The sequence below is a fragment of the Petaurus breviceps genome, unplaced genomic scaffold (genome assembly GCF_028583685.1).
Source record: "Petaurus breviceps papuanus isolate PSGF00001 unplaced genomic scaffold, PetGlider_PUasm1.0 90977, whole genome shotgun sequence".
In the NCBI taxonomy this organism is placed as follows: Eukaryota; Metazoa; Chordata; class Mammalia; order Diprotodontia; family Petauridae; genus Petaurus; species Petaurus breviceps.
In genome coordinates this window covers 21,790,647-21,800,695 of record NW_027187391.1, presented here as the reverse complement: position 1 = coordinate 21,800,695, position 10,049 = coordinate 21,790,647, and positions in this window count along the sequence as shown.

Below are 10,049 nucleotides of genomic sequence, written 5' to 3'. Positions count from 1 at the left end.
CTGTATAATATTAAAGACTACAAAGCCTATCAACTATCAGCTTTAGAAATATTAACATTTCTTTTTTTATAAAGGAGAGGATTGGTAGATGTTAGAATACATGATAAGCAGGTTAAAATTTATAGAAATACTTGAGAACAAATTGAACCATAGTAAAAGCTGACAAGCCCTTTGGATTCATCAGAGTTAAACAAAAGTAATTCACCACTGTGGAATAGTTAATATCCAAAAATGGATTCAAAGGATCCTTTATGGGTGACAACCATATGAACTCAACCAAAAGTATTTCAACAAGAAAGTGTCCTTCAAATGGCTGAGTCATGCTACTTTATTTATAGAATTAGTAGAATTTATGATGACAATTCAGGACCACATGGTTGCTACCCCAAAATACAGACAGATTATCCTTAAGGAGACCAGACGTATTGATCAATGTTGCAAGGAAATGGTAGAAACTCTGTAACACATTACTACAGGCTGTAAACATTTAGCACTTGCCAAATACCTAACAAGATATGACCTGGTGGCTAGAATTATACACTAGGAACTCATAAGCATTTATAAACTGAGATGATAACAGATTTTAAAACTCTCAAAGATTTAACAAGCAAATTGTCTGCTTTCATACCATAAGAACAGACTACTGTTGCTCATAATTGCTAAGACACAGCATTGGTCTCTATAAGAATTTAAGGACAATATTTTTAATAGACGTCATCATAACAAATTCTCATAATCTCTAAGCTTTGTAGAACAAAAGCCTTTTGACATACATAGCAGAAGTAATCAAAATCATGTGGTTACAGGATGAAGGATTATTTCTAGCTTCCTGTTTGATATTGGGGTTGTCTGAAGATACTGTCACTTAAAAATATTAAACTTTAAAAAAATTAACAGAAATCTATTTTTCTTTTAACCTCCAACCACATTGAAAAAAGAAAAATAAATATATTGTATTAAATATGCACAGTCAAGTAAAAAAAACTTACTGAGTAGATTCAAAATTGATCTATCTATCCATCCATCATCTCTATCTATCTGTCTGTCTGTGTCTGTCTGTCTGTCTATCTATCTATCTATCTATCTATCTATCTATCTATCTATCTATCTATCGATCTATATTTTACACCTTGAATCCATCATTGGATTCATGAATGGACATTGCGTTGGTCATGGTGCTTACAAAGTTGTTTGTTTCCACAGTATTGTTCTTATTGTGTAAATTGTTCTCCTGGTTCTGTTCACTTTATTCTCCATGAATTTATGTTTCAAAAAATGTAAAAAATAATAATACTTTTGTTATAGTAGAGATTGTTCTTCTGATTATACTCACTTCACTCTTCATTACTTTGTATGTTTTTTATGATCTCTTTGAAATTGTTTCCTTTTTCCTTACAGTAAAATAGTATTCTATTACATATCTGCTACAACTTATTCATCCATTCTCCAACTGATGAACATTACTTTAGTTTCCAGTTATTGATATTGTTTTTTTGTCATTACAAAAATGTCTGCTAGAAATATTTTTGTACTTAAAGATCTTTTTGTACCTAAAGGCTTGTTCTTTTTTCTTTAATCTTTTTTGTGTAGAAGTCTAGCAGAAGTTTGGCTGGTTAAAAGGGCATGTTGAGCAACATTTTGTGTATAATTCCAAATTACTCTATTGAATTGTATTTATTTGCAGGTCTACCAACAGTGCATCAGTGTGCCTATTTTCTCATAGTTCCTCCAACATGTTTTCTTTTTTTTGCCATCTTTTCTAACCAGATGAGTGCGAGGTGGAACTTCAGAACTTTTCATGTGATTTGGAGCATTAAAAAAAATCTATCTATCTATCTATCTATCTATCTATCTATCTATCTATCTATCTATCCCTAGAGATGGCTTGGTTTTGTTCCTTTGAGAACTACCTGTTTATATTCTTAAACCATTTATCAATTATCTTATTTTCATAAATGTTAATCAGTTCATTGCATATCTTAGAAATGGAACTTCTAATTAGAGAAACTTGCTGCAAATATTTTTTCTCATTTAATTTTTACCTTTTAATCTCTATTGAATTTATTTGTAGAAAAACTTTTAAATTTTATGTAACCAAAACTATTCATTTCATTTTCTGTGATCCTCTCTGTCCCTTGTTTGGTCATGAATTTTTCCTTCCATCTATAGATCTGATAGATAATTTCCCCTATGTTTTTCTAATTCATTTATTATATGACTTTTTATATCTAGATCACATATTCATTTCAAGCTTATCTTGGTATGAGATGTGAGGTATTGGTCTAAATCTAATTTCTAATGTCCATTATTTAAAGAAGTTTTTTTTATCAAATAGTTTTACTTCAGTGAGCCCACAGAAGAGAAACTTATAGTTTAATATTTTATTCACTTATAAAAAATCAAAGTCATTATTTTCTCCACTTGTGAAATAATCTTCAGAACATTATAAAAGAATGATAGAAGGAAAGACATCTATATACATATATATATATATATACATTCCATTTAAAGATTATAAGAATGAGATAATAAAAGAATTACAAAATTAATAGTAGTAGGAATAAGGAGACATAGCATGGCATAGTGGACAGAGAACCATTCTTAGAATTAAGAATACCTGAGATCCAGTCTCATCTCTGACATATAGTGGCTGATGATCCTGATCAATTCATTTAACCTCCAAGTGACCTAGACTTTGACACTTTATGTTACAAAACAATTTCTGATCAACATTGCTAAAGGGAGTTTCCTCATTGAATGCCCTGTATCAATGGAATAAAAATTCAATAAAAAACCCAGAAATAATAATCTTAAGCTTGTTTAGCAATTTTCAGTTTATTATATACTTTGACATACTTAATTTACAACATACAATTTTGACATAATTAATACTTCTATTTATTTTATATGTTTTGGAGGAAAATAGTAGAGACAGGTATTGTTATCTCCTTTTCTCTTTTTATTAGAATTCTCTCTCCATTTATTTTTGTATTTTCTTCTTTTAGACCAAATCCACACGGCTATTTTATACTATTCTACCTCCAAAATATATCTTCAGCAAGTGCATAATTCCCATAAATTTAGAGGACTCAACTGAAGTGGATATTATGGGTAAATGTGGGAGTAAAATTGGTCAAATTAATCGGATACTTCAAATTTTTATTACTACTGCTTCTAGATTGATCTTTCAGTGATACTTTAACTTCTGGGTTTTCAAATCTTGTAAATGCTACCTGAGTCCCTACTCAGTTCCTTAGAGATGAGTGTTTCCCTGCATAGCACTTTAATTCTCTCTTCCTTTCCCACATCCCTCAACCAGAATTGGATAGTAGAATTTGATCAAAGGGCTCCTTCTTTCCTGAGTAGTTTTTATTTTGCCCAGAAGCTTAGGATCTACATCCTACTTGTAGACTGATAACAAGTTGTAATTAGCCCAGGTACCTTCATGAACTCAGTGTCACAAAATGTTAAAGGCAATGAGCACATACCCCATGAGGTGTTTGAGTATTCAAATTTTGTAGATGAGTCATAGTGGCCCTAAAAGAAAAGTATGAGTAAAGATTGGGGGTGGGAGTAAAGAGGAGAGGGCAAGTGAGAGTGACCCATATGTGTTGCTCTCCCTTTTTCCCATCTAAAAAAAAACCAAAGCCTTAGACATCTAAGTTCTAGGATCCAAATATTCTGCCTCCAAATTGGAGTAGTGGTGGGAAATAATATTTTTTGTATATATAGATATATTTGTGTGTGTATATGTATGTATAAACACATATATGTTCCTTTAAATGAGCTTTCATGTTAGGGATTTAACTTATAATGGGGAGTGGTTTATATTTGGACTAATTTGGAATTATATACAGCCCTATGACAACTGAATCTTGTTTATCAAGGGTAACTTGTTCCATTTCTACAACAGTTCAGAGTTGTGAATTAAAATAAGGATGTGATCCTGGGCCAATAAGCTATTTCTGGTCAGTCTCAAGGAATGAATTAAGTGTCTTGGCTCAAACCTTTTCTCAAAAATACTGAACACAATAGTTTCCACAGTATAGCTTGTAAAATGTTTCATTGGGCAGATCTGGTTCTGCCATTAAAGAAGCTGTCACTTGTGCCCAAATGCACAAGTAAATTCCATATGCAAACATTTGTCAACATCATGTCAGTAAAGCCTATGTAAATGCAATTAATAGAAATACCAGGTGTTTTGTCATATCTTACAGAAAGCGATATACATGTAGGCTCATTCTAGCTTGTACAATCCATTTTGAATGCTCAGAATTTTAGAAAAGTATTCCACCAATCTAAGAATTTGTGAAGTCTCAAATATTAGGTCTTCAAAAACTGGACAATATCTACCACCATGCAAAAAATGACAACTGGGGCACTTTGCAATCTAAGGTGCTACCGCAGACCATATGTTAAAATACTTTGTTTAGGTCTTTTAAACTAAATCATTTGTTTCTCTCTTAAAGTATAGCAGGTCATTAGAAAATATAGATCACATTCATCATACTAAAATAGTCAATATATAGTCCTCATAATCTTGCCAGAGAGGCATGCTTCCTTTAAAATGAGTGAAGTGACCACCAGAAATCATATACTAATGCCCCGTAAATCTGCTAGAGGGGACCCCTACTAGGTACCTTGGAAACCACCTAATAGGCCCCAATAGTAAAGAAATGTTTCACCTGTGTTGCTAGAAACATGCCACAGATTCCCATGGATTCTAAGGGATCATGGCTTTGCTTCGCTTCAATAGCAACAATACTAAGGCTTTGCTTCAATAGAAACAATACTAATAGCACTGCACCCCTGAGAAAATACTACTTCTAGGTCTGTATGCCAAAGAGATTAAAAAAAAGTAAAAGGACCTATATGTACAAAAATATTTATAGCACCTTTTTTTGTGGTGGTGAAGAATTGGAAATTAAGGGGATGCCCATCAATTGGGTAATGGCTGAACAAGTTAGGTTATATGATTGTGATGAAATACTATTATGCTAAGAGAAATGATGAGCAGGATACTTTCAGAAAAACCTAGAAGACTTACATGAACTGATGTAAAGTGAACTGAGAAGTACCAGGAAAATATTGTACACAATAGCAGCAATACTATATGATGATCAACTGTGAATGACTTAAGCTATTCTCGGCAATATAATAATTGAAGAAAATTCTGAAGGACTTATGACAAAAAATTCTGCCCCCTCCAGAGAAAGAATTGATGTAGTCTGAATGCAAATAAAATTATAATTTCTTTATTTTTCTTGTCTTTTTTCTTTTGCAACATGACTAATACGGAAATATGTTTGGCATAATTGCATATGTATAATCTATAACAAACTGCCTTCACAAGATGGAGAAGGGGAAGGCAGGAGAAAATTTGCAACTCAAAATTTATAAAAATGAATGTTAAAAAATTTTTAAATTTAATTGAAAAAAATATTCTGAAAAGATCTTGATGGGGTAGAACTTTGGAGTGAATCTAATAAGACAATTTTTTTTTTGTTGCTTTTTTTGGAGGGGGAAGGCAGGACAATTGGGGTTAAGTGACTTGCCCAAGGTCACATGGCTAGTAAATGTTAAGTGTCTGCAACTGGATTTGAACTCGGGTCCTCCTGAGTTCAGGGCTGGTGCTCTATTCACTGCACCACCTACCTACCCCCTAATAAGACAAATTTTAACAAAATGAATTGTGAAATTAATTTTTTCAATCTAAGTGTAAGACATTATAAGGATAAGGTGTAGAGAGAGCATTGCCTTGACAGTAGTTTATCTGAAAACAAAAAGATTTGTGGGTTTTAGCAGATAGCAAACTCAATATGAATAAAGAATCAAAAATTCAAATGTATAGGGGCGGCTAGGTGGTGCAGTGAATAGAGCACCGGCCCTGGAGTCAGGAGGACCTGAGTTCAAATCTGGCCTCAGACACTTGACACACTTACTAGATGTGTGACTTTGGGCAAGTCACTTAAACCCAATTGCTCTCCAAAAAAAAAAAATTCAAATGCAATGATAGTCTCCATTGAAACATCTAGAGCCCAGGACCAAGGAAGTTTAAGTTTCATTAGACCTTCTTCTGGTCAGTGCTACAATTTAGGAAGGAAATTGATGAACTGGAAAGTACCTAGAGAAGAACAAGCAGCATGGATAAGGGCCTCAAGATGTTGCTATGTCATGACTGGTCTCTCTACCTCAAATCTCTACTTTCTCACCCCACCAATCCTTCCATAGTGATATTCCTGAAGCACATATCTGACTATGTCATTTCCCCATTCAAACAAATCCTTGGGCTAACAATTGACTCTAGCCCCAGGAACTGATACAAACTCCTTTGTCTGTCACTTAAAATCTTTCTCAATTTGTCTCCAACATAACTTTCAGATTTATTATAAATTATATTACTCTCCTTATCATACTTTTATGATTCAGTCAAAATTTCCTACTTAATGTTCTTCATTCTTATCTCTCATCTCCATGTCTTTACCCAGGCTATCTTCTAGGCCTTCTCTCTCTGCTTTGAATTTCTTCCTCCCCTCTAGTTGGTAGAGTCCATAGTTCTTTCAAAGCCTCACTTAAGTGTGCTGTCAATTTGAATGCTGCTCCCAACTATTAGTATGTAGCCCTTTTGTCCTTGTGATGTGTTCCCTTTCATTTGCTTCATTTTGTGTGTGTATTTTCTCTGATCATCACAAAGATCCATTTTGACCTGTCCATTTTTTATGCTTCTATCTTGCCATTGTATTAGTCTACTTTCCACCTCCCCCAAACACCTTTCCCTGTTTCTTACTTCTGTTATGCTTCAGAATTTCTTATTTGCTATATACTCCAGCCTGCTCATACCTACCACGTATCTTTCCATTGCCCTCTATGATATTCATTTTAAATTCTTTGGACATCATTGTGTTCCACAGCTCACAGATATATAATAACACCTATACAATATTGGTACTAAAAAGATGGGCCTTCATTTCTGGGAGATGTTTAAGGTTATAAAAGGAGTTTTGAAATTTCCTGAAATTAATCCAAACTGCTCCCACTCTGTTTAATTCTGAGCCCAAATCATTTTCTATTCACACAATATATCCTTAACATATACTGTGCATACTGATATACAAAAACTATGGATTGTCCATACAACTTTGGGCAGGGAATTTTCTTCAACTTTGTTTATCTTATGTGGATGGTTAAGTCAAAATCTTTTGGGCTGGTCATGTGGTGAGGATGATAGGTGAATAACCTTTATATTCCCTTGGTATCATTGTTATGCCATAAAAAAGGGAGGAGGCCCCTTCCATTTTGGGTGAACCCCACAGGTTGGGCCAGCACAGCTGACTGGTGAGCTGCATTATTGGAGGGAACACCTAAGTCAGTGAGATCACAGATGCACTAGAGTACTTGGAGAATATTTTGTATTTCCTTTATGTGCCATGTTCCCATATCAGAAGCTTCTTGAGGGAAGAAATTAACTATTTAGTCTTTTTATATGTAATGACCAGGACAGTGCATGCCTCACAATGGGATATTAATGAATGTTTGTTGGTTAGACTGATGATAAGAAATTTCTTGGAGGAAATTTTGTGTTAGCAACCAAATAAAATGTCTTATTTCCACCAGCAGCAGCATGTCACAATTGCTGATCTAATCTGGTGAAGGAAGACTCTCTAAATAGTTGCAGATGTGCCCCATCTGCACAATTCAGCAATTGATGAAATGCCCTGTTCAGTATTATATTTGATAGAATATTGGATGAAATCTGACTTTGCTCCTGTTTTTCTCTCCTTCCCTCCCACTTCACATAAAAATACATTATACAGAAAGTCATACATATCTGTAGTGGCTATAGCTGTTGAGCTCCTGAAAAGCAAGGCCTAATCTTTCTTATGAAAATGCTTTACATTTGTAGAGAACATTCTATTTTTCTTTCTCAAATAGTTTTTTTTTATTATGAACTTAGGAAGCATTGACAAGCATAATCTTATCAATGTTTAAGGAATATTTAAAAAAATGGCTATGGACTTCTGTTACATACAATTTATTTTTAGAAGTTTGATGTGGGGAAGCTTTGAATTTTAATTATGGTATTCCTGGGATTTTTTCTTTTGTGGTTCCTTTCAGAAGAGAGTCTATATATTCTTTCCAAATTCACTTTGACCTTTGCTCCTAATAGATTGGGATAATTTTCACTTGTGACTTCTTCAAATATGGAGTCCAATCCTTTTTTTTAAGAATCATGAAATACAGAAACCTAATGGTTTTTAACATTATCTTTGCCTGCCATATTTTCCAGGTCAGTTAAAAAATCAAGTATATTATATTTTCTCCTTTTCTTAATCTTCTGACTTTATTTTAATTTTTTCTATGTCATGGAGTCACACATTTCTCTTTGGTCTGTTCACATTTTCAGTGTCTCACCATCATGGAGATTGTTTCAGCTTGGTACTCAACACTTCCTTAGTACCCTCAGTTAACTCTTACCTCTGATTGGAGGACTGGAGGGTGAATAAAAAAAACTCCTCCCAAAGTTTCTTCCTCTATAGAGAGCTCAGATTTTCAGCCGTATTCATTTCCCACCAGCTATTCTGCTTGGCTTCAACTCAATGAAAATCATGATCCTACAATAGGTATCCCCTGGTGATACCCACACACCTTTCAGCTTCCTTTTGTGCATTTTTTTTCCTCCTTTAGATTATAAACTCTTTGATGGTAGGGATTGTGTTTCTTTTTTTTCTTTGCAATCCCAGAATTTAGCACAATGCTTGACACATAGTAGGTGCTTAATAAGTGTTTACTGACTACTTGAGTAAGGCCTATTTTCTGTTCTTAATTCTTTATTCTTCAAATCCTATGCTTTAGAGGTTTTCTTTTTTTTTTTTTTTCCAAAGCTCATTTCATTTTTTTCTAGGTATTTATGTATTCCTTACAGAATATATATTTTTCCTCCTTTGAGTCTCTGCTTGCAGTTGTTATAAAAATATTTTCTCTTTCTAGGCTGTATTTTTGGGAATCTCTGAATCAGCAATTAAAAAAATACTGACTTGGGGCAGCTAGGTGGCGCAGTGAATAGAGCACCGGCCCCAGAGTCAAGAGGACCTGAGTCCAAATCTGGCCTCAGACACTTAACACAAAACTAGCCGTGTGTCCTTGGGTAAGTCATTTAATCCCAATTGCCCTACCTTCCCCCATCCAAAAAAACAAAAAGAAAAATCTTAAAAAAATACTGGGGGCAGCCAGGTAGCACAGCGAGTAAGAGCACCGGGTCCAGTGTTGGGATGACCTAGAGATCGAATCCCAGGCTCAGATACTCAGCACCACACCCAGAAACAACCGGCCGTGTAACCTTGAGCAAGTTACTTAACCCTGATTGATTAAAAAAATATATATATACTGACTGGTGTCTTCTTTAATTCATTTCTTCAGCTTTAGTTTCTGAATTGTGCCTTTGTCCAAGGGTTTGGCTCAGTCCAGTACTATGTTTTTGAGTGGGGTAGTCAGCCCTTTTTAGTCTTTTAAGTTCCTGGGCTGACCTCTACCTTCCAGAGTTAGGTCTCTCTGGATCTTTAAGATTTGTTTCAGAGCACTGGATCATCAGGGTCCTCTGTGATGCCTCAGTAGAGGACGCGGAACCTCAGGGCATTTGAATGTCTGGTATGTGAAAGTCTGAGTGCTGCCAAGCCACTCTGGTTATTACTATCTCCAAGAACTTTCAAGAAATATAATAAAATAATTAAATTTTCATAAAGAATACTTTGTTATATAATGGCCTTTTGATATCATAAAACGGTTACATGTTTATTAATTTATACAATATACATTTTTTCTACTAATACTGTGGATTTTTTTTTGGGAATATTTTAATACACTTCCTCACCTTATCTCCAATTCATCATGGTATTCAAGAGACCAGACCATTACCTACAACACATCCAGACAGGAACAAAGTCTCACTAAGGACAAACATGGACAAATAGAGACAGAGAATGATATAGAAAGATAGCCACCTAAAAGTGAATTAATCTTATTTTTAAAATTTCTTTAAAAAATAGTTTTAT